Genomic DNA, 21,121 nt, shown 5'->3' with positions numbered 1-21,121 from the left:
TTGTCCCACTGGCAGATTTTTCTACTTATTTCAAGTGAAAATTTACTTGAAACAGGTGAAAATTGTCAAATAACAAGTTATTTTTCTGGTAATAACTCTTGTTTTAACTGTAATAAGATTTTTTGACTAAAAATGAGACATTCTAACTAGAAATAAGACAAATATTTCTGGTAAGATTTTGAGTTTTTGCAGTGTAATGTCTGATTTTCCCCGTCTAAAGTAACTCAAACCTGATAAATGTCACAGCGGTTCATGCAAACGCTGTGCTGCTTTTGCAACAGTCATGAATTCATTCCAATTTCCCTTTATGTGGTATATTTGTGTTGCAATGCAGACTGGTCCACGGAACTGTCTGGTGCTGAAGTCACATGGTGTAAAAATATCTGAGGTCCTTCATAGGAGTCAGATATATTTCTTTTTTTTATATATATCTTTTTACTTCACAAAAGAAAGGCAATCAGATACATCCTTAATGACGGTAGGTCTTACAATTTTCTTTTGTGCACGCATGCCTACTCCCTACCCCCCCACTCATCAGTAAGTAACAATAGGGGCATCAAAACTCAAATACCTACAGATACATAAGATACATAAAGTCAATGACAGCAATTAAACTGCGATCAGCGTACAATGAAGTTCTAAACCAGAGAATAATGGGAACCAAAATTCTTGAAAAAGATGCCACGATTATATTTTTCCAAGGTTAGTTTTTCTAAGGGTAGAAATGCTGTGAGTTGATTTATGAAAGTCTTATAAGATGGAGGGGAATCGTTCTTCTAAAATAAAAGTATACATTTCTGTGCAAAGTAAGTGATCAAAATTAATATCCTGCATTTTTTGTTATCTAGTTGTAAATTATATGTGTCATTTAATGAATATAAACTACTGCTTAAATCAAATTTTTTGTCCACGACTAATTGTGTAAGGGAATGAATTGAATTCCAATAACTTTGTAAACGGTCACATTCCCAGAACATATGCATGAATGTCGCCTCCATCTTTTTACATCTGGGACACTTTGACGGAATATCCTTTGATATTTTATGCATTTTTATTGGAGTTAAGTATAATTTGTGGATGAATTTAAAATTAGCTTCTTTAATTTTATTACTTGTAAATGGAAAATGTACTCTTTCACAGATATTTAACCAGGCATATTTTTCTAAGATTCTGCCTAATTCCTTCTCCCAAATCTTTTTTAACAACTGAAAAGTGAATCGACCTTCTCCTGACAGGATGTTGCAAACTTCACTAATCTTCACTTCCAGAGATATATTTCTGATATAGAAATATAGACTCTTACCAGTCTAGCAAAGGCTGCTTCATTTAGCACATCTTAACTTATATTAAACTTTGAATAATTGATATTTCTTATGGTATTCAGGTCAAGCTAAGCCACAACCGCAAATATTGGGTCACTGGGTGTTTATATTTGCTGATGTTTGTAATTCTGCAGGCGGTAAGAGAGAGACTTGGTGCTGATGCTGCAGATCTAAGAGGTTGCTGTTATATGAGACAGCGCAAAGACACGGCCCGGACTCAGGTGATCCACTGCCCTTGGTAGAACAATATCAGAACAAGGTCAGACAAAATTAACATACTGTAAACACCACACTTATTTTAGGAGAGGTCAGAGAGGTGGAGCCCAGGAACAACCAATCAGAGTCAAAGGGGGAGAACCAGGTATACAGTAGCATCAGTAGAACCTGGACATTTAAAGGGGAACTATTATGAAAAACAGGTTTTCTCTTGCTTTTACATATATAAAGTGGTCTCCCCTCAGCCTGCCAACTCAGAGAAGGAGGAAAGCAACCAAATTCTGCAGAGTCTGTACAGCCGCCCGGATGATCCGTTCAGTGTGATGTGGATCTACGAGCCAATAAGATTCTGCTCCCGTCGTTATGTAACCAAAATGCAAACCACGTCCACAACAATAAAACCCTGTAACTGCATGCAAGCGTCCGACTATCGTAGCACTGCGTGACATCGGACGCTCTCTGTCCATCTCGATCCAGCAGCTGCCACTTTATTGAGGTTTTTGTAGTGAAATGAGGAGGAATCATAGAGATAACTTCTCATTTCAACTAACTGGATCAGCCGTTCCTCATCATGACCGTTTCCTACAGCGCTTTCAACCGGCTTTCAACGCGAGCGGCAGGAAGGAAATAGAAGCAGGGCGTCTGACAAATGTTCAGCTCAAAACGGCGCTGCGGCCAGTTAGGACAGTCCAATAGAAAATAAAGCAATGGAATTAATTTTGTCGCTTGCGCTCGCTCGCATGCAGTTAGGACACGGTTTAAAGCCTGAATTATGGTTCCGCGTTAAATCGACGGCGTAGCCTACGGCGTAGGTTACACAGCAACGCGCACCGTATGGTGCGCGTCGCCGCGTAACCTACGCCGTAGGCTCTGCGTTGGTGTAACGCGGAACCATAAATCAGCCTTAATAGTTTACGCAGCCGGCTGCTCTTCTGAGCGAGGCTTTGTTCCCTCCCCTGCTACACGTCATTCAGGCAGCCAATCAGCACAGAGCCTCATTATCATAGCCCCGCCCACTCATAATCCCTCATAGAGAATGAGGTTAGAGAATGGGAAGATAAAGACATGGCCCAGAGGCTGAATTTCTAATTTATTTAGAAAATCAACCAAAAGCTTGTTTTTAAGACATTCAAGGCCTGTTTAAAATAGACATTAAATGCCATAATAGGTCCCCTTTAAACTGCAGGAAGAAAGTCCAGTAATGTTTTCAGTGTGTGCAACAATATTAAAAATAAACACAAAAACTATGTGCAAAGTGTGTTAGCAGGTGTTAACTTGTAAAACTGCAGCACAGAGGGCAGAATAAAAGAGGTAAAGGAGGCTGGTCCTCCTTTCAGAGAGGAAACTCACGGTACAATGTGGGAAAAAAACTGTAGTTTTCTGAAATTAGCAATTATCAAATGTCATACGGTGTTTGTCAGTTCGCGACATACCACGTAACTCCCAACTTATGTTTATACATCCAGATGCCAGCAAAGGAAGTTATACAATATTGTTTTGCTACTTCCTGTTACCAGGCGACAGATGGATGTGTGACTTGTTGGATTAAGATAGTTTAATAACATGTGTGTTGGCTATACGGCGTCATTTTACACTGGGATGCTCATCTTGCAAGCCTGGTTTCCAGAGGTAGCACAAATATTCCCCAAAATAACATCAGCAAACATTACTAAGCATTTAAGAAGCCGTCATGTGGAGTTTATTACGTCAAAGGTCAAGCTGGATGTACCACAATAGTAAACTGGAGTTTGCTTTTCAAAAAAAGAAAGCAATTTCCCAAAGAAAAGCCAGAAAGCCACAGCAACAACAGGAAAATCAGTGGACTTCCCTGTCAATCCCCAGCAACTGTCAGTCATTGAAAATGCTGGATTTTGCAACTTAATTGAATGATGGTTGAATGAAGGTCCTGGCAGTCATTCCAGGTTAGTAGTAAATCCATCAAGTCATACATTATCTCTCCTCTTCAGGGTCACATGGGTCTGCTGGAGTCTGTCCCAGTTTTTTGGGGGTAAATGGTACACTTTGGATAGTTTTCCAGTCTATCACAGAGCGACATCTAAATAAGCAAGAATCGAATCGAATAGTCTAACAGGCGTGTGTCACGATTGCGGTTTGTTGAGGACCCAAACGCAGGAGAGCAGGAGGCAGGAGTTCACCAAAAACAGGATTTATTCAGGAAACCAAACCAAAAGTGCTGCTGAGCAGGGTTAACAACAGGAGCAAAAATCTTGACAAGACTCACGGAGGGAAGAAACAGTACGGACCAGCAGAGAGAAGGGGAAAGACAAGACTAGGGCTGCGTCCGAAATTCCCTACTTCCACCCTAATGAGTATGCAAAATGAGTCTGCAAGATTTTTTAGTGCATCCGAAACATTAATACGTACTCAATAGTATACGCTATCCATCTCATTCCAGAGAAATTTTTAGTGTGGATTGATGGACACTAGCTGAGCAGAAACTTCCCACAATGCAATGCAGCGGTGTTTGGTTGCTAAGTGATACGTATATGTCATAGGTATAATATTAAGTATAATAATATTATTATATAATATTAATATTATAATATCCGTATATAATAATATTATATAATGTCATCTTTTTTCGGCCAGGATAAACGGGAAAGAGCGGAGCGGTGCGCTGCTACTGCTGCTGTTACCATGGTAACAGCTGCTACTGCTGCTGTGAGTCTGTGACACGTCACTTCCTCCCAATGGCAGGAAGTGACGTGTGCGCTCTGAATAGTACGTCTGAATTAATGCACACTACTGATATTTACTCAAAAGTGTGCCAAACTTATGATGATAGAGCTCACATTTGGTATTAAACAGGTTATTTTTGTAAAAATGATATATATTTATTTATTTATACAAATTAGTGTACAGTATAAAACGTAAATACAGGCATATAATTTATGTTTAGTCGTGGAAAGGGGGTGGGATTAAATAAGTTTATACTTCCTCCCACTCCTTTTCGAACATGTAACTGAAATATGTTTTTTGATGTGTTTTTTTTTTCTTTATGTGGCGGAATGCCCACCTGCATTTGTTTCTCTTATCTTTTTTTCTTTTTTTTATATACATGTTCGAAATAAATAAATAAAAATGAACGAACGAACGAACAAAATTAAGTACACTTTTTAGTATACTGTTTAGTATGGGATTTCGGACGCACCGCAAATATACACAGGGGATAACGAGACACAGGTGCAGACAATCAGGGCAGATTGGAAACAGGTGGGGCAGAACTGAAACACAAACTGGGGGAAATGTCAAACCCTGGCAGCGTGTTTCGGTACTGGGGGAATGTCATGATAGAGATTGTGATATAATTGCTTCAACAGCCTTCAGGGCGGGCGAGAGGACACAGATCAATCTTGGTGAAACTGTGTTGACGGAGAAGGAGGCTGAAGGTTGGTACGTCATAAATCATGTATCGATCAGCCGTCTCACTCTGTTTGCCTTGACTTATCTCCCCCTGCCCTTTATATTTACTCAGTCTTTTTCCAATAGAGTATTCTTAGACCATTGTTTTATCCTGTTGAGGTGAGTAGCATGTCCCTTTTTAACAGTTTTTCTTCCTTCCTTCTGTTGCTAAGCGGCTGGTTCCCTACGGATTGAGGTGACTTTTAAGAGCGATCAATTATCCTGTGAATATACACAGGCTGAAAGCGTTGGGTGTGTCTTCATATAGATCAGGGGTCGGCAACCCAAAATGTTGAAAGAGCCATATTGGACCAAAAACACAAAAAACAAATATGTCTGGAGCCGCAAAAAATGAAAAGTCTTGTATAAGCCTTAGAATGAAGACACATGCTGCATGTTTCTATATTAGTTATAACTGGGGGAAGATTTTTTTTTTTCATTATGCAATTTGAGAAAAAAGTAAAAATTTCGAGAAAAAAGTCGAAGTGTCAAGATTAATGTTGAAGTACAATCTTGAGAAAAAAGTCTGAAATGTCGAGAAAAAAGTCGAAATGTTGAGGAAAAAGTGAAAATTTTGTGAAAAAAGTCGAAATGTCGAGAAAAAAATCTAAATTTTGAGAAAAAAGTTGAAATGTCGAGATTAATTTTGAAGTACAATCTCGAGAAAAAAGTCGAAATGTCCAGAAAAAGGTTGAAATGTCAAGATTAATGTTGAAGTACAATCTTGAAAAAAAAGTCGAAATGTCGAGAAAAAAGTCAAAATTTTGAGAAAAAAGTCGAAATGTGGAGAAATGTCATGTCAAGTCAAGATCAAAAAAGGAAAAAGGAAAAAAAGAAAAAAAAGAAGAAAGAAAAGAGAAAAAAGGAGAAAAAAGAGAAAAAAAAGAAAAAGAAGGAAAAAAGGACTTTTTTTTTTTTTTCAAACATTTTTGAAAAAGCTCCAGGAGCCACTAGGGCGGCGCTAAAGAGCCGCATGCGGCTCCAGAGCCGCGGGTTGCCGACCCCTGATATAGATGGACAAAGATGTGTTTCCACTTGCTGTGTAGCTCAGTGTCTGAATGGAGACCAGATATAAAGACTTGTGTGCTGAATATGTGATTGTTTCTCTTTATGTCACAGTATCAGACCAGTGAGAATCTGGATGCAGGTGGTGACCAAACTGATCACACCTGTTGCTGATCCTCGAAATATTACCACACATGATTATACAATTCAGATCTAAATTATTAAGTCTTTTGACCTGACAAAAGTCAGAATTTCATTGAAAGCCTAGAGATCTTTTCATGTCCGTCAAGCGGTTAGCTATATTAACATCCTCTCTTCTGGTAATATTTTTAGATGTAAATATTCCAAGGTATTTAACTTCAGATGAAACTTTGATTGAAGCAATACTGGAATCAGTGCACGTATGAATGGGAAGTAGGGATGGGCGGTATGGACTAAAAAATTTATCACGATCATTTCTGGCATTTATCCCGATAACGATAAAAATGACGATAAAAAAAATACCAATTCAATCTATCTCGCTCTCGGATCTGCCATGTTTGTTACACAAAAACGTCATCAACGGGAATTTATCTTTCTTTCTTTCTTTCTTTCTTTCTTTCTTTCTTTCTTTCTTTCTTTCTTTCTTTCTTTCTTTCTTTCTTTCTTTCTTTCTTTCTTTCTTTCTTTCTTTCTTTCTTTCTTTCTTTCTTTCTTTCTTTCTTCCTCCCTTCCTTCCTTCCTTCCTTCCTTCCTTCCTTCACGAACATTGTGCGTGGATTTAACACAGAACCATAAATCATCTTTACACAAAAACATCATCAACGGGAATTTATCGTTTTTATCGTGAGATGACAAATTCTTATCGTGAGGAATTTTTTTGACGGTTTATCGTGAACGGTAAAATATCGCCTATTCCTAATGGGAAGTAATTCACATTTTTTTATATTTAAGGATAACCCTGAAGCTTTAGAAAAGATATATATATATATATATATATATATATATATATATATATATATATATATATATATATATATATTATTAAGAGCCTTCTCAACCATATATTTATTTTTCAAGAAGATGGCTGTGTCATCTGCAAACTGACTTATTTTAAATTCCTTTCTGCAGATAGTAATACCTTCTATTTCAGGGTTATTCTTAATGAGCTATGTTAAAAGATGCGTGGTCAAAATGAACAATTTGGGGGAGATTGGGCAGCCTTGTCGAATGCCACATAGCATTTTGAACCTCAAGGTCATCCCAGGGTTCGAGGAAACAGAACTATATATGTCCGTATAAACAGAGGTGGGTAGTAACGAGTAACATTTACTCCGTTACATTTACTTGAGTAAGTTTTGGGAAATGTTGTACTTTTAGGAGTAGTTTTGAATCACTATACTTTTTACTTTTACTTGAGTAGATTTGTGAAGAAGAAACTGTTCCTCTTCCTCCGCTACATTAGGCTACGTTGAGCTGTTACTTTTCTTTTATCCCTATTATCCACGTACGCGTCAATCTCATGACGTCACTGGGTGATTCTTTGGGAAAAATGTTTGTTTTTGCATGTTTTGTCACATTTACACAGACTCAAACACACACAGAGTTTCTATGAGTTCATGTTTGTTCTAGTTCTGCCTGGTTAAAAAAGAAAAGTACAAAGGCTTGAAATTTTGTGCTACTTGTGCTTAATTTATTTATTCTGTTATTATTTTATTTATTTTATTTTTTATTAAAGTACTTGAATTTACTTTAAGATTATTTTAATTTAAGCTATTTAAAATTTTTAAATTTCAATTTATTTTACTATTTTATTGATTTAATTTGCCTGAATATGATTATTTTGTACTTTTGTCTGTTTTAATGGTTGTAAAAAAATAAATCAGACGTTACTCAACAGTTACTCAGTATTTGAGTAGTTTTTTCACCAAGTACTTTTTTACTTTTACTCAAGTAATTATTTGGATGACTACTTTTTACTTCTACTTGAGTCATATTATTCTGAAGTAACAGTACTTTTACTTGAGTACAATTTTTGGCTCCTCTACCCAGCTCTGCGTATAAAACATCTTAATAATATTACAACATTTTTGACCAAAACCTATAAAGTGTAATGCTTCTAACAGAAAACAATGTTCAACGGTGTCAAAAGCCTTATAAAAATCAAGAAATAACACCAAACTATCTTCGTCAACAAGGTCTTTATAGTCAAGCACATCTAATATAAATCTTGTATGATCGTGTATAAGCGTGTCCTCTGTCACATGCAGCTTCATGTGATCAATAGTGAATTCAAACCCTCATTATCTATCTCAGTGCACATTATAGCAAATTGATGGATGCACAGATGAAAGCAGAAGAGCAAAGTGAACGTCGGTCGATCATTTCAGACACAGATACACACAGATTCCCCGTCTCCGTTCTCTCTCCCTCGTCGTGTTTTTGTCAAGTCACAGTGACTCAGTAGAACTTTTCAGTCACATGACGGCATCCAAAATCTCTCAGACAGAAATCAATGCGGACTCTGTAGGACGCAAATATCCATGCTGGCCATTTTTCAACACCTTTTGACTTTTTTTGGAAACCAAAACATTTCATCCAAAGAAGTTCAGTATTTTGGTGAAATGACCTTCATTTCAAACAGTTTCATCCAGCTGGATTCAGCATCACACTGCAGCGAAAACAGGGAGCCCTTTTTTCTTATTTTGTTTCAAAACCAGGACAGAAAAAAGTAAGATTTTAAGGTGCAAATTTTCATTTCATTTCATTTTATTCTTTATTTCATTCAAAAAACAAAACAATTTAATACAAACACAAATACAAATGTTCCTAACTTATGAATGAAAAGAGAGCAGAAAGAAGAAGAATCTTATCTAATCTGCCCCTTTCACAAATAACATAAATTAATAATAATTAAAAAAAAAAACAAAATAAAAAACAACTAAGTGAATAAAAACAACTAAAATAAAATTAAAATAACATTAAATAAAATTACCACCGCCTACGGGTATGTCAATCAAACTCAACATTTTTCGTTATATTTCCTTAACATACAGGCTTTAATTGTTCTTTTGAATGTAATGTTTGATTTGGATTCTTTGTTTTCTTTGTTCAGATTGTTCCATAAATTGATTCCTTTCACAAAAACACAACGTTCCATCAATTTTGTCCTGCATCTTGCTTTTATAAAAATCTCTGTTCCTTTTAAGTTATACTTGCTTTTTCTTTTTTCAAATCTTTTCTGAATGTTGATTGGTAAAGTTTTTTTATGAGCTTTAAACATAATTTGCAGAATACTATGGTCTACAAATAAAATCAATAACCCTCAACCCCCGTGTTACTGTGTCACCGTAGTAGCTTGTTGCAGCTGGTAATATTGCTGAACAGATGCTGAGTTACCATGGCAACAAGTCCCATGATGACGGATTTTGCTTCCTGGAAAATCCAACCTGCACTCACACGGCTTTTCAGCTGTGTCACTAATTGACGATTAATATTTTATTAAGTGAAAAAGGTTCAAAACAGCAGCTCAACGTTGACGAATCATGTCCTTTTTAAACTCCACTCACATTACTTAGTTCTTCATCTGACTGCTTTTAAAACCAAATGACTGTTTGTTTGCCTGGAGCTCGAAGCTCTGTCTTTCCTCCCATCACGTCTCTCCCTGTTGCTTCCCCTTCATTAATGTCCGCAGCAACAGCTCAGAGTTGTATTGACACTAGGGGTGTAACGATACACTAATCTCACGATACGGTACGATACACGATACTGAGGTCACGATAACGATACGATACGATATTATGGCAGTATTTTTTTAACAACCTTGAATGAGGAACATATGACTGGAAAAAATGGTCTTTTATTTGAAAGACACAAAATACAAAACAATACTGTGCATTTGCCCTATTGTTACAGTTTGTAATGCTTTATAACTGTTTAAGTTTTAAAGAGAAAGCCAGGCCAACCATTTTCCACAAACTGAACTAAAAGTAAATGTCAGGTTTGCATTATGATCTTCAGTTTCATACAAGTACAAATATTTTGCCACAAACTGAATAGTTTCTCTCATGTATGACTTGACTTTTTTCTTTTCCAGAAGTTTAACAACTAAAATTAAATAAATAAATAAAAGTAAATAAATACATACAATTTTACATCATAAAACAGATTGATTCATGCTCACCTTATAAGTGTAAGAGGAGATTTATTTTTGTTAAGAAGGTTATTTTGGTAATTCAGGGTTGATTATTTTATAAATATATTCTTTATATTCTGATGTAAATCAGGGACTATAATGACACTAGTCAGTTTATCTGTAGTGATTAGTCTGTTTTAGATTGGGCGGAGTGATACAGCACTAGGTGCTGTGTTGATGTTCTAAAATCCTACACTGTTGAGGGACATTAAAGTACACTGGAACTCAGCAGAAGTTGTCCCCGTGTTTATCCTACTCACGACCTGAAAAAGGTTTAATTTAATAAGGTAAGGCTTAACTCTACACCAGCCTTAAAAGTTCAGAGCTCAAAACCCTGCTAGAGTCCCGTGATCGGGACCGCAAAAAGGTACTAGTTTCTTCTGAGCGGAGGAAGATTTTGGTCCGTGGGTCGAGGCGCGGTCGGATGCGCGTTTCTAGTCAACACAATAGATTAATATTAATAACATAATATCGCAATACAGTTTGTCACCTCCACGACACGTATCGTGACGTTTTTGTATCGCGAAATTTCGTGGCACGATATATTGTTACACCCCTTATTGACACTAGCTGAAAGTAACCAGAGAGCAGAACTCATGCAAATGTACAGTAGTTGACTTGTAATTATTTGAGATTTGCTCAAAGAGATGCAATATCTGTTTACATGTTTTATTTGAGATTTGCACAAATGTTTTGTTATTTGCACAACTATCAACCTCAGTGGAAAAGTCTGCCTGTTACTGTCTACATTGTATTAATTGCACAGTGTATTTTAATTTAATTGTTATGCAGGAAAGGGATATTTGTTTTATTTTATTCAAGAAGCATTTTTATTCTATATATGCAGGCAGTTTATTTTTATTTCATTTAAATACATGTTGATATTGTGCAGACCTCTGTTAATAAATGTACCTGTGTGACATTTGGCACGAGGCTTTGTATTAAAACTGACTGTTTTTTTAAGGGTTTGCCTCAGAAAAAAATTAAGCTAACAGAGATGCTATGCTATAATGCTTTGGGGGAAACCCCAATTATGGCACAGAAAAATATCGCCATTCAGCTAGAAAATATTGAGATATGTTAATGCTAATGTTGATGGTGTTGTTGATGTTGTTAATGTGCCGTCTGTGTCTGTCTTAGGGGTGTAACAATATATCGTGCCACGAAATTTCGCGATACAAAAACATCACGATACGTGTCGTGGAGGTGACAAAGTGTATCGCGATATTGGGTTATTAATATTAATATATTGTGTTGACTAGTAACGCGCATCCGACCACGGCCGCGACCCGCGGACCAAAATCTTACTCCGCTCAGAAGAAACTAGTCCCGTTTTGAGCTCTGAACTTTTACTTATGTAAGGCTGGTGTAGAGTTAAGCCTTACCTTATTAAATTTTTGGGGTCGTGAGTAGGATAAACATGCGGGCAACTTCTGCTGAGTTCCAGTGTACTTTAATGTCCCTCAACAGTGTAGGATTTTAGAACATCAACACAGCACCTAGTGCCGTACTGTGGCGTATCACTCCGCCCAATCTAAAACAGACTAATCACTACAGATAAACTGACTAGTGTCATTATAGTCCCTGATTTACATCAGAATATAAAGAATATATTTATAAAATAATGAACCCTGAATTACCAAAATAACCTTCTTAACAAAAATAAATCTCCTCTTACACTTATAAGGTGAGCATGAATCAATCTGTTTTATGATGTAAAATTGTATGTATTTATTTACTTTTATTTATTTAAATTTAGTTGTTACATTTCTGGAAAAGAAAAAAGTAAAATCATACATGAGAGAAACTATTCAGTTTGTGGCAAAATATTTGTACTTGTATGAAACTGAAGATGCTTAATGCAAACCTGACATTTACTTTTAGTTCAGTTTGTGTAAAATGGTTGGCCTGGCTTTCTCTTTAAAACTTAAACAGTTATAAAGCATTAAAAACTGTAACAATAGGGCAAACGCACAGCATTATTTTGTATTTTGTGTCTTTCAAATAAAAGACAATTTTTTCCAGTCATATGTTCCTCATTCAAGGTTGTTAAAAAAATACTGCTATAATATCGTATCGTATCGTATCGTGACCTCAATATCGTGTATCGTACCGTATCGTGAGATTAGTGTATCGTTACACCCCTCTGTCTGTACTGCAGCATTGTGGCCTCTACTCCGAGAGCAATTTCTCCCGTGGGAGATTAATAAAGTAAACCTTGACCTTGACCTTGATGACTTTTGGTCCATATCACCCAGCCCTACCTCCAGCTACTTTTAATAAGGTAAATTTCAGCCAGCCTGCATGCAGGTGTGGACACGTGTGTGCACAGACACGCTGGGAAACACAGAGAATCACATCTGACCTACATCTGCATCGAATCAGCCCAAACCATATCTGGCAAAAGACTCACTCGGCCGTCTATCTGAGGTTCATTAATCTGCATGTTGAGCCCGTTCAGCAATTAGAATTTGATGATATGAAATCCTTTCCGTGCGTGGGTGACACACAGAACTGGTGCCAGCTGATTAGTATTTGGCCTGAACCGTCAAAGAGGGAGGGACCTAAGGGACGATGTCAGAGCGGGAGAGGGAATCCTTCAGGGACACACGGCAGATATTTATGACACACGACAGAACGTGCACACAAGTGGACATAAATATGGGACATACTCGGGAGTGAGCTCTCTAGGTCTGTGTATTTCTAACTGGATCATTTCTGCGTCAGTCACGTAAATAAAAAAAAGTCAACGTTTCACGCTGAATCTAGCTGTTATTCTCTGTAAAGGATGTCGTTCTGTTTCCTCACCGGTTACATTTCATGAGGTAAATGAAGAGCTGGACCATTTCTGGTGGATATGTGGTCAGGTTTTAGGGCTGGGCGATATATCGAGATTTTAATATATATCGATATATTTTCAAAGACGATATGGTACAAGACAATATCGTTTATATCGATTTAAAAAAAAAAAAAAAAAAAAACATTTTTTTTTTTTTTTTTTACATTTTTTTTTTATGATTTTGATATAGCTTATTTTGTGACAAATTGACTTGAATGTTTTATTTGAGATTTGCACAAATGTTTTGTTATTTGCACAACTGTCAACCTCAGTGGAAAAGTCTGCCTGTTACTGTCTACATTGTATTAATTGCAGTGTATTTTAATTTAATTGTTATGCAGGAAAGGGATATTTGTTTTATTTTATTCAAGAAGCATTTTTATTCTATATATGCAGGCAGTTTATTTTTATTTCATTTGTTTTATACATTTTGATATTGTGCAGACCTCTGTTAATAAAGGTACCTGTGTGACATTTGGCACGAGGCTTTGTATTAAAACTGACTGTTTTTTTAAGGGTTTGCCTCAGAAAAAAATGAAGCTAACAGAGATGCTATGCTATAATGCTTTGGGGGAAACCCCAATTATGGCACAGAAAAAATATCGATATATATCGAGTATCGCCATTTAGCTAGAAAATATCGAGATATGACTTTTGGTCCATATCGCCCAGCCCTAGCAGGTTTAGACCGCCACGCCCACCGCCAAAGAAAACCGAACTACGGGCCATATTAGGCCAAACTTTACTTTCAGGGTTGCCATCACGTCAGAGTTGGAACACAGAGTTTCAAACCAGGCAATAATGAACAAAAACTTACAGAGATGACTTAAGTTTTAGCAAAGACAAGCCCAGAAATCCAGCCCTACATGTTTGAGCCAGAATCGGATCAGGCCGTCACACCCCCATCGTTACATGAGACATCTCTGTTTGGGACTGTGTTGTAAAAGAAATCGTGTTGCATTATTAACCCTCTATGGTACAATGTTGCCATTTGGTAACATTTGACCCATGGAATTCCTCCCACACGCACACAGAACCTCCACTTTTAAGATGCAGTGCAGTGACAGAGAGATGTGATTCTAAGAGAACCAATAGCAATGTTTAAACCTGTCACATGCCTTTCTGGAGGTAATTTTGACACCCTTTCCTGCAGATCTCCTCCCAAGGACTGATATGTGAGTCCTTTCCACATTGCTTTTATTTACCGTATTTTCTGCACACTAAGGCGCACCTAAAAGCCTTTAATTTTCTCAAAAACCGGCAGTGCGCCTTATATATGATCATTACGGTAATTTCAGTTACTGTAGTCAGGGGGATTGTGGGTAATGTAGTTGGTGTCGCCGAAGTAATGGCGCTAAAAACGTCAGGAATCGTCACAGACGTTCAAGACAACAGCAGCGTCGCTGACTCACATAATGGCGACTTTGACGAGACGGAGCAAAGCTGGTTTTTATTTTGTTAATAAAATTTGACATACGGTACTTTTCTTCTTGTTTTTTTTGTTTGCATTTTCTGCAGGATTTTGTAGCATTTCCTGTAGCGCAGCTCCATCAGGTAGATGCGTAACTCAACCCCAGCCACTATAGTACGGTATTTTACCATATATTTACGCCTCATATATGGAAAAAGTTTTAAAATACGTCATTCATTGAAGGTGCGCCTTATAGTGTGGAAAATACGGTATATTTGACACTCTTTTCTTCAATTTACAGAATGAATGCAATGTTTCATAATTCTTTACGGAAGAAAACCAAACTAGCCCTCCCTGTAGATCAGGGGTCTTCAACCCGCGGCTCTAGAGCCGCATGCGGCTCTTTAGCACCGTCCTAGTGGCTCCTGCAGATTTTTCAAAAATGTTTGACCTTTTTTTCTCATTTTTTTTCTTTTTTTTTCTTTTTTTTTCTTCTTTTTTCTTTTTTTTCTTTTTTCCTCTTTTTTTCTTCCTTTTTCGTTTTCCTTTTTAATCTCGACATTTTGACTTTTTTCTCGAAATTTCAACTTTTTTCTCGAAATTTCGACTTATTTCTCAAAATTTCGACTTTTTTCTCAAAATTTCGACTTTTTTCTAAACATTTAGATTTTTTTCTCAACATTTCCACTTTTTTCCCGAGATTGTACTTCAACATTAATCTCAACATTTTGACTTTTTTCTCGACATTTCAACTTTTTTCTCGACATTTTGACTTTTTTCTCGACATTTCGCCTTTCGCCATTTGCCTTCATTCTAAGGCTTATACAAGACTTTTCAGTTTTTGCGGCTCCAGACGTATTTGTTTTTGTGTTTTTGGTCCAATATGGCTCTTTCAACATTTTGGGTTGCCGACCCCTGCTGTAGATGGTAGTGAGGACGAATTAGGATTTAGTGATCAAGGAAACGAGCAGCTTGACATCCAGGAAGGAGAGAGTGAGGAAGATATGAGCCACAGAATGAGGACAGTGAGGGTGAAAGTGCAGTTACACTTCACTGTCGGTGAAAATATCTTTAAAATTGTTTTTAAATTTCAAATGATTTGCATTGTCAACCGTTAATGCTACTCGGGACTGTTTAGACTATATATAAGACCAAACGTTGTTGTTTTCATTCATTTCCACTGTCGTACAGTGTTGCCATAGGGCCATGTTTACAAAAGAGAACTAAAAAGATATTTTTTTTTAAATGATTATGTTACTTGGTCTATTTTATGTCAAAAAAACATCCCAAACATTTTTTTTCTAACTGGCATCATGATGTATACCGTAAAGGGTTAACAACCAAATACACATTTCTTCCAAAACATTATGGAAACATTCACTCTGTCTTCTTTTGAAAATAAATGCAGTATCTTAACCCTTGTGCTGTCTTCAGGTCAAGGAAGGAGGAAGGGAAGAAGGAAGGAAGGAAGGAAGGAAGGAAGGAAGGAAGGAAGGAAGGAAGGAAGGAAGGAAGAAAAGAAGGAAGGAAAGAAGGAAGGAAGAAAAGAAGAAAGAAGGAAGGAAGAAAGAAAAGAAGGAAGGAAGGAAAGAAGAAAGAAGGAAGGAAGGAAGGAAGGAAAGAAGGAAGGAATGGAAGAAGAAAGAAGGAAGAAAGAAAATAAGGAAGGAAGGAAAGAAGGGAGGAAAAAAGGAAGGAAAGAAGGGAAAAAGGAAGGAAGGAAGGGAGGAAAGAAGGAAGGAAGGAAGGAAGGAAGGAAGGAAAGAAGGAAGGAAGGAAGGAAAGAAGGAAGGAAGAAAAGAAGAAAGAAGGAAGGAAGGAAAGAAGGGAGGAAAGAAGGAAGGAAGGAAGGTAAGAAGGAAGGAAGAAAGAAAAGAAGGAAGGAAGAAAAGAAGAAAGAAGGAAGAAAGGAAGGAAGCAAGGAAGGAAGGAAGGAAGGAAGGAAAGAAGGGAGGAAGGAAGGAAGGAAGGAAGGAAGGAAGGAAGGAAGGAAGGAAGGAAGGAAGGAAGGAAGGAAGGAAGGAAGGAAGGGAGGAAAAAAGGAAGGGAGGGAGAAAAGAAGGAAGGAAGGAAAGAAGGAAGGGAAAAAAGGAAGGAAGGAAAGGAGAAAACAAGGAAATAATGTACGAGGGGAGAAAAGAAAGAAGGAAAGGAGTAAAGAAGGAAGGAAGGGAGAAAAGAGGAAGGGAGAAGGAAGGAGAGAGCAGGAGGAAAGAAGGAACAGGAGAATGAGGTCATTTTGACCCAAAGACGGTACCAGGGTTAACTCTTTACCCGCGCTGGCACTTCTCTCTGGGCCAGTGATGTTAGTGACACTGAGCTCTAGTCTTTAAATCAAATCTGACCAGTTGATTATGATAAAGGTTGAAGCCCCATAATAAAGTCTTGCACTGAGGAGTTTGCAAGACCTGGATACACATCATTATTTTTCGTAGACATACAACAACAACAACGCAGAGCACATTTTATACTGAAACCCTCCAGAACACAGAACATTTGCATTTCTCAGTATCATTTATCAAATCTGCTAACATATTTTTGCTATTTTTTTATACTTGGACAAATGTGGAGGTAAAACTATGAAAACTTTTCTTGCATAAATTAAAATTGTACTATTTTTTTCACATGTGTAAGATCCAACTAAGTCCTTGGTGTGAAAGGATTTACCTGAGATCAGTTGTGTATTTATTAATTCACAGCTTTCAATCCACTGTTATTTATCTTTCTTGCTTGTTTTAGCCGCGTCTTCTTGACACATTCCTCTCAATAATGGGTTTCCGATATTTTTCCGATATAGTTGTGTTTATATGCACGTGAACACACACACACACACACACACACACACACACACACACACACACATATATATATATATATATATATATATATATATATATATATATATATATATATATATATATATATATTTAAATGACACTCGATAACACTCAAATTGAATGTATCTCTTCGTTATTTTCTTCATTATTTTCTGCTTTCTAATCTCCATAGTAGGTGTTAAAGTAGGGCATACTAACAACCTCCAGACATACATGAATTTCTCCTCATAAATGACTCACACACATGAGTCATGTACGACTGGCTGACTCATATATGATTGTAAGGATCCATACTGCCCATACATCTCTGCCTAAACACTGATCTTACTCGTGCTTTATGGTTTAAATAACACAACAAGGAAGTCCTGACATGTCAATACAAAGTTGGATCTACCAAACTGATGATTTAGTTTTCATTAAAACTTGCACAGAAAAAAAACAAAACATCCCTGTAGCACCCTATAATGTAATAATTTCCTATAATGTAATGATTTTCTGAAAATGTAATAAAATTTGCACTTAACTCAATCAAAAATGTAATAAAATCCAATAGTGTAATAACTTGCCCAAAAATGTAATAAAATATCCTAACAGATATTGTTATAACATTTTTACCGATAATGTAATACCTTATTACATGGTACTCAAAGTCTGCAATTTAACCAAATAGTCATTCTGGTGTTTCAAATCCAGCGTATATAACATTTTTAGATACTTAAAACACAAAATGTAGAACTATGGACTGAAAATGAATATATATATTACATTATTTGTCAAGTATTACATACGACGGAGTATTAGGGCCAAACTAAGACAAAAAAAAATGGGAAATTACGAGAATAAAGTCATAATATAATGAGAATAAAGTCGTAAAATTACGAGAATAAAGTCGTAATGTTGCGAGAATAAAGTCGTAATAGAATAAAGTCGTAATATTATGAGAATAAAGTCGTAATATTACGAGAATAAAGTCGTAATGTTGCGAGAATAAAGTCGTAATATTACGAGAATATAATTTATGAGAACTCTAACAGGAAGAGTTTCTTCTCCCTGTGTTAAAATGAGGAATATTGAGCATCTTGTGAAGTTATATTTATATATTTATAATATATTACGACTTTATTCTCGTAATATTATGACTTTATTCTCGTAATTTTACGACTTTATTCTCGTAATATTATGACTTTATTCTCGTAATTTTACGACTTTATTCTCATTACATTATGACTTTATTCTCGTAATTTCCTTTTTTTGTTTTTTTGTTTGGCCCTAATACTCCGTCGTAATTACATTATCAGTTTCAGAGAAAAAAAAAGACACACCTGAAAATGTAATAAATTCCCAATAATGTAATAAGGTATTACATTATCGGTAAAAATGTTATTACAATATCAGTCAGGATATTTTATTACATTATTGGTGAAGTTATTACAATATTGGATTTTATTACATTTTCGATTGAGTTAAGTGCAAATTCTATTACATTTTCAGGAGATTATGACAGTATAGGGTGCTACAATCCCTATGAATGTGTGTCACGACAGACCCAGCTGAGAAAGTGAATAATCACTTGCCTGCCCCTCCATCTTCTAGGGGAGTAACTGCTCGACCACAGCGGAAAGGAGGATGTTTGATTTTCAGGACGAGATGAGCAGAGGACGGAGCTTCATGTGGCGGTGACGCGCTCCTCACGACCCGCCCGTCCTCCGGCGCAGACAGCTGTAGAAAACGAACAGACCCCGTGAGCCACTGTCCATGGTACTAAAAAACGGCCGAGCCGGGGTGTTCTGCCGATTTCTGCTCCCTGCCGAGAAATGCTACTTTGTGGTTCTGCGCATGCGCACAGTCGATTTTCAAAGTTTGCATCATTTCTTGCACGATGTAAAATGGATAATATGGGATGTTGAGTATTTAATCCTTCAAAATACAGCACCCGTGGCATGAATTGCATTACACTTTGTAAAAATTATACGATAAAGAGAAAAAAAACAACAATTTTATGGCTTTATTTGATATTAATTCAGTCATTGCCCTTTATTTAACCAGGCAGGTCATTAAGAACACATTCTTATTTACAATACCAGCCTGGCAAGCGACAAGGACCACTTGGGGGAAAAGAAAGTGGTTTAGGGAGTAAAACACAGTAAAATTGTAGCTCTATAAAAGGTAGAACCCCATTAGGTACCATTTTTTGATAGGGTAGCAAAAAATGGCAGAACACCTGCCTCTCCCTTCTCAAAACCGGCAACTGGCAGAGCTGGGAAGATGCTACTGTTTAAAAGATATTTATAGACACGATTATAAGCGTTAACCTCTATTTATGTAGTCAAGTATCGATCGAAATGAGTCCAACATCCATGCACAGAATGGTCCATAAATATAAATGTACTCACCTGTCGAGACAAACCGGGTGACACCCAATGAATCCTCCGCGAGCTGCAGCAGCCAGTCTTTTTATTATTTTTTTATTTGCAGAACTGCCTCCCTTTTTCTGCTATAATTCGTCTCCTAGAGGGGCTGCGAGGGGCACCGCACGTATCCGCACACACTTGTTTTCATTATTTATTTCGGGTTACTCGGCCTATGAGACAGGGCAACACTGGGATGATGCGAGGTGGCTCCTCCTCCGCTTTTATTTATTAATTTATTTATTTTCTTTTTTTTTTTTTTGCAACACAGAACATGTATTACCAACGACACACACCCTCCCTCCGCTTTTACGTGCAGAAAGCCATGACTCCTCCGCATCATCATCCCCGCAAATAAAGTCAAAGAGATCTCTTTTAAATTGATATACACAAATTCTACCCTGCAAAACAATATTTATCCAAATTTAAGAATGATATAGATGTTAATTGTTCTTTTTTGCCAAAGGCATCCTGAAACATATTCTCACTTATTCTAGTCATGTGAATTATGCCGCGTTCCATTTACCTCGGAAATCGGAACTGGGAATGGCAGCCATCTTGGAATGGTAACTCGGGGGTGGTGAAGCTTCTCCCACTTTCCCAGTGGGAAATCCCACTTCGAAGGGCGTTCCAGTTGAAAATTCCGACTGGGAACTGGGAAATTCCGACTTCCGAGGACAAATGGAACGCGGCATTATTCACTTATAAATTCTGGAGGGACTTCCACAAGTATATATTGCTGATTCTGTCTTTTTTGACTTTCATCTTTATTTTAAGAATGTTATTTTTGGTTTTCATAATTTTAATCACAAAGATAGCGAAGCTTTCTTTTTTTTATATAAATCTGTCTTTATTTTTTTAGCAAAGTTTCACATACATAAGTGCAAAATTCATCCACAGAAAGCCTGAACTCCTTGTACTCAAAAAAGAACGCTGAATTTGAATTTGAACATGAAACCTACTGTCGCACATTATGCTGTTTTTATTTTTATTTATCTTTTTAATTTACATTCAACTGTCTTGTCCTTTATATATTCTTTTGTTTATTTCTTTTCAATTTTGTGCTGGAATCTCTGTATTTGTATGTCGCCCTTGATCTTAATTTTTCATTGTATTTCAAGATTTAAATAAATAAAAAAAAGGTCGCCCTGCATCTCCTATTATGGTCGCAGCCTTTACTCGGTTAGTTGGTCAGCGCGTTCTGCGCATGCGCAGATGGGGGCGGGGTGGGGGTTCTCGAAAGGACGCATGTTTGAATAAAAAAAAAAAAAAAAAGAGAGTGGTGTCCTCCACGGTTTCCCATGATTCATTTCGCCAGCGACCTTGACAGCAGCAGCAGCAGCAGCTGGTGATGGTGGTGATGCTGCTGATGCTGCAGATGCTGATGCAACACAGCCCAGTTACCATGGCGACCCATCATATGTGGGATGACGTGGGATGCTCCAGTTTAGAAACTTTGTAGATGAGATTCATTTATAGAAGTTAC

General features: G+C 36.9%; 1 protein-coding gene across 1 annotated transcript in view; it reads right to left on the bottom strand.

Moving 5' to 3' along the window:
* LOC133460925 (solute carrier family 2, facilitated glucose transporter member 1-like) overlaps positions 1–19,765 on the bottom strand; it is a 51,151-nt gene extending 31,386 nt beyond the window's left edge. The window contains exons 1-2 of the mRNA XM_061741638.1: positions 19,621–19,765; positions 18,802–18,946 (exon numbers count right to left, since the gene is read on the bottom strand). The gene's annotated coding sequence lies outside the window, so the exon portion shown is untranslated. The remainder of the gene's footprint in view (positions 1–18,801; positions 18,947–19,620) is intronic.
* Between the last annotated feature and the right edge of the window lie 1,356 nt (positions 19,766–21,121).

Source organism: Cololabis saira, chromosome 15 (assembly GCF_033807715.1).
Source record: "Cololabis saira isolate AMF1-May2022 chromosome 15, fColSai1.1, whole genome shotgun sequence".
Lineage (NCBI taxonomy): Eukaryota > Metazoa > Chordata > Actinopteri > Beloniformes > Belonidae > Cololabis > Cololabis saira.
Note: the sequence above shows the minus strand (reverse complement) of the source record. Positions and strands in the feature narration are given on the sequence as shown.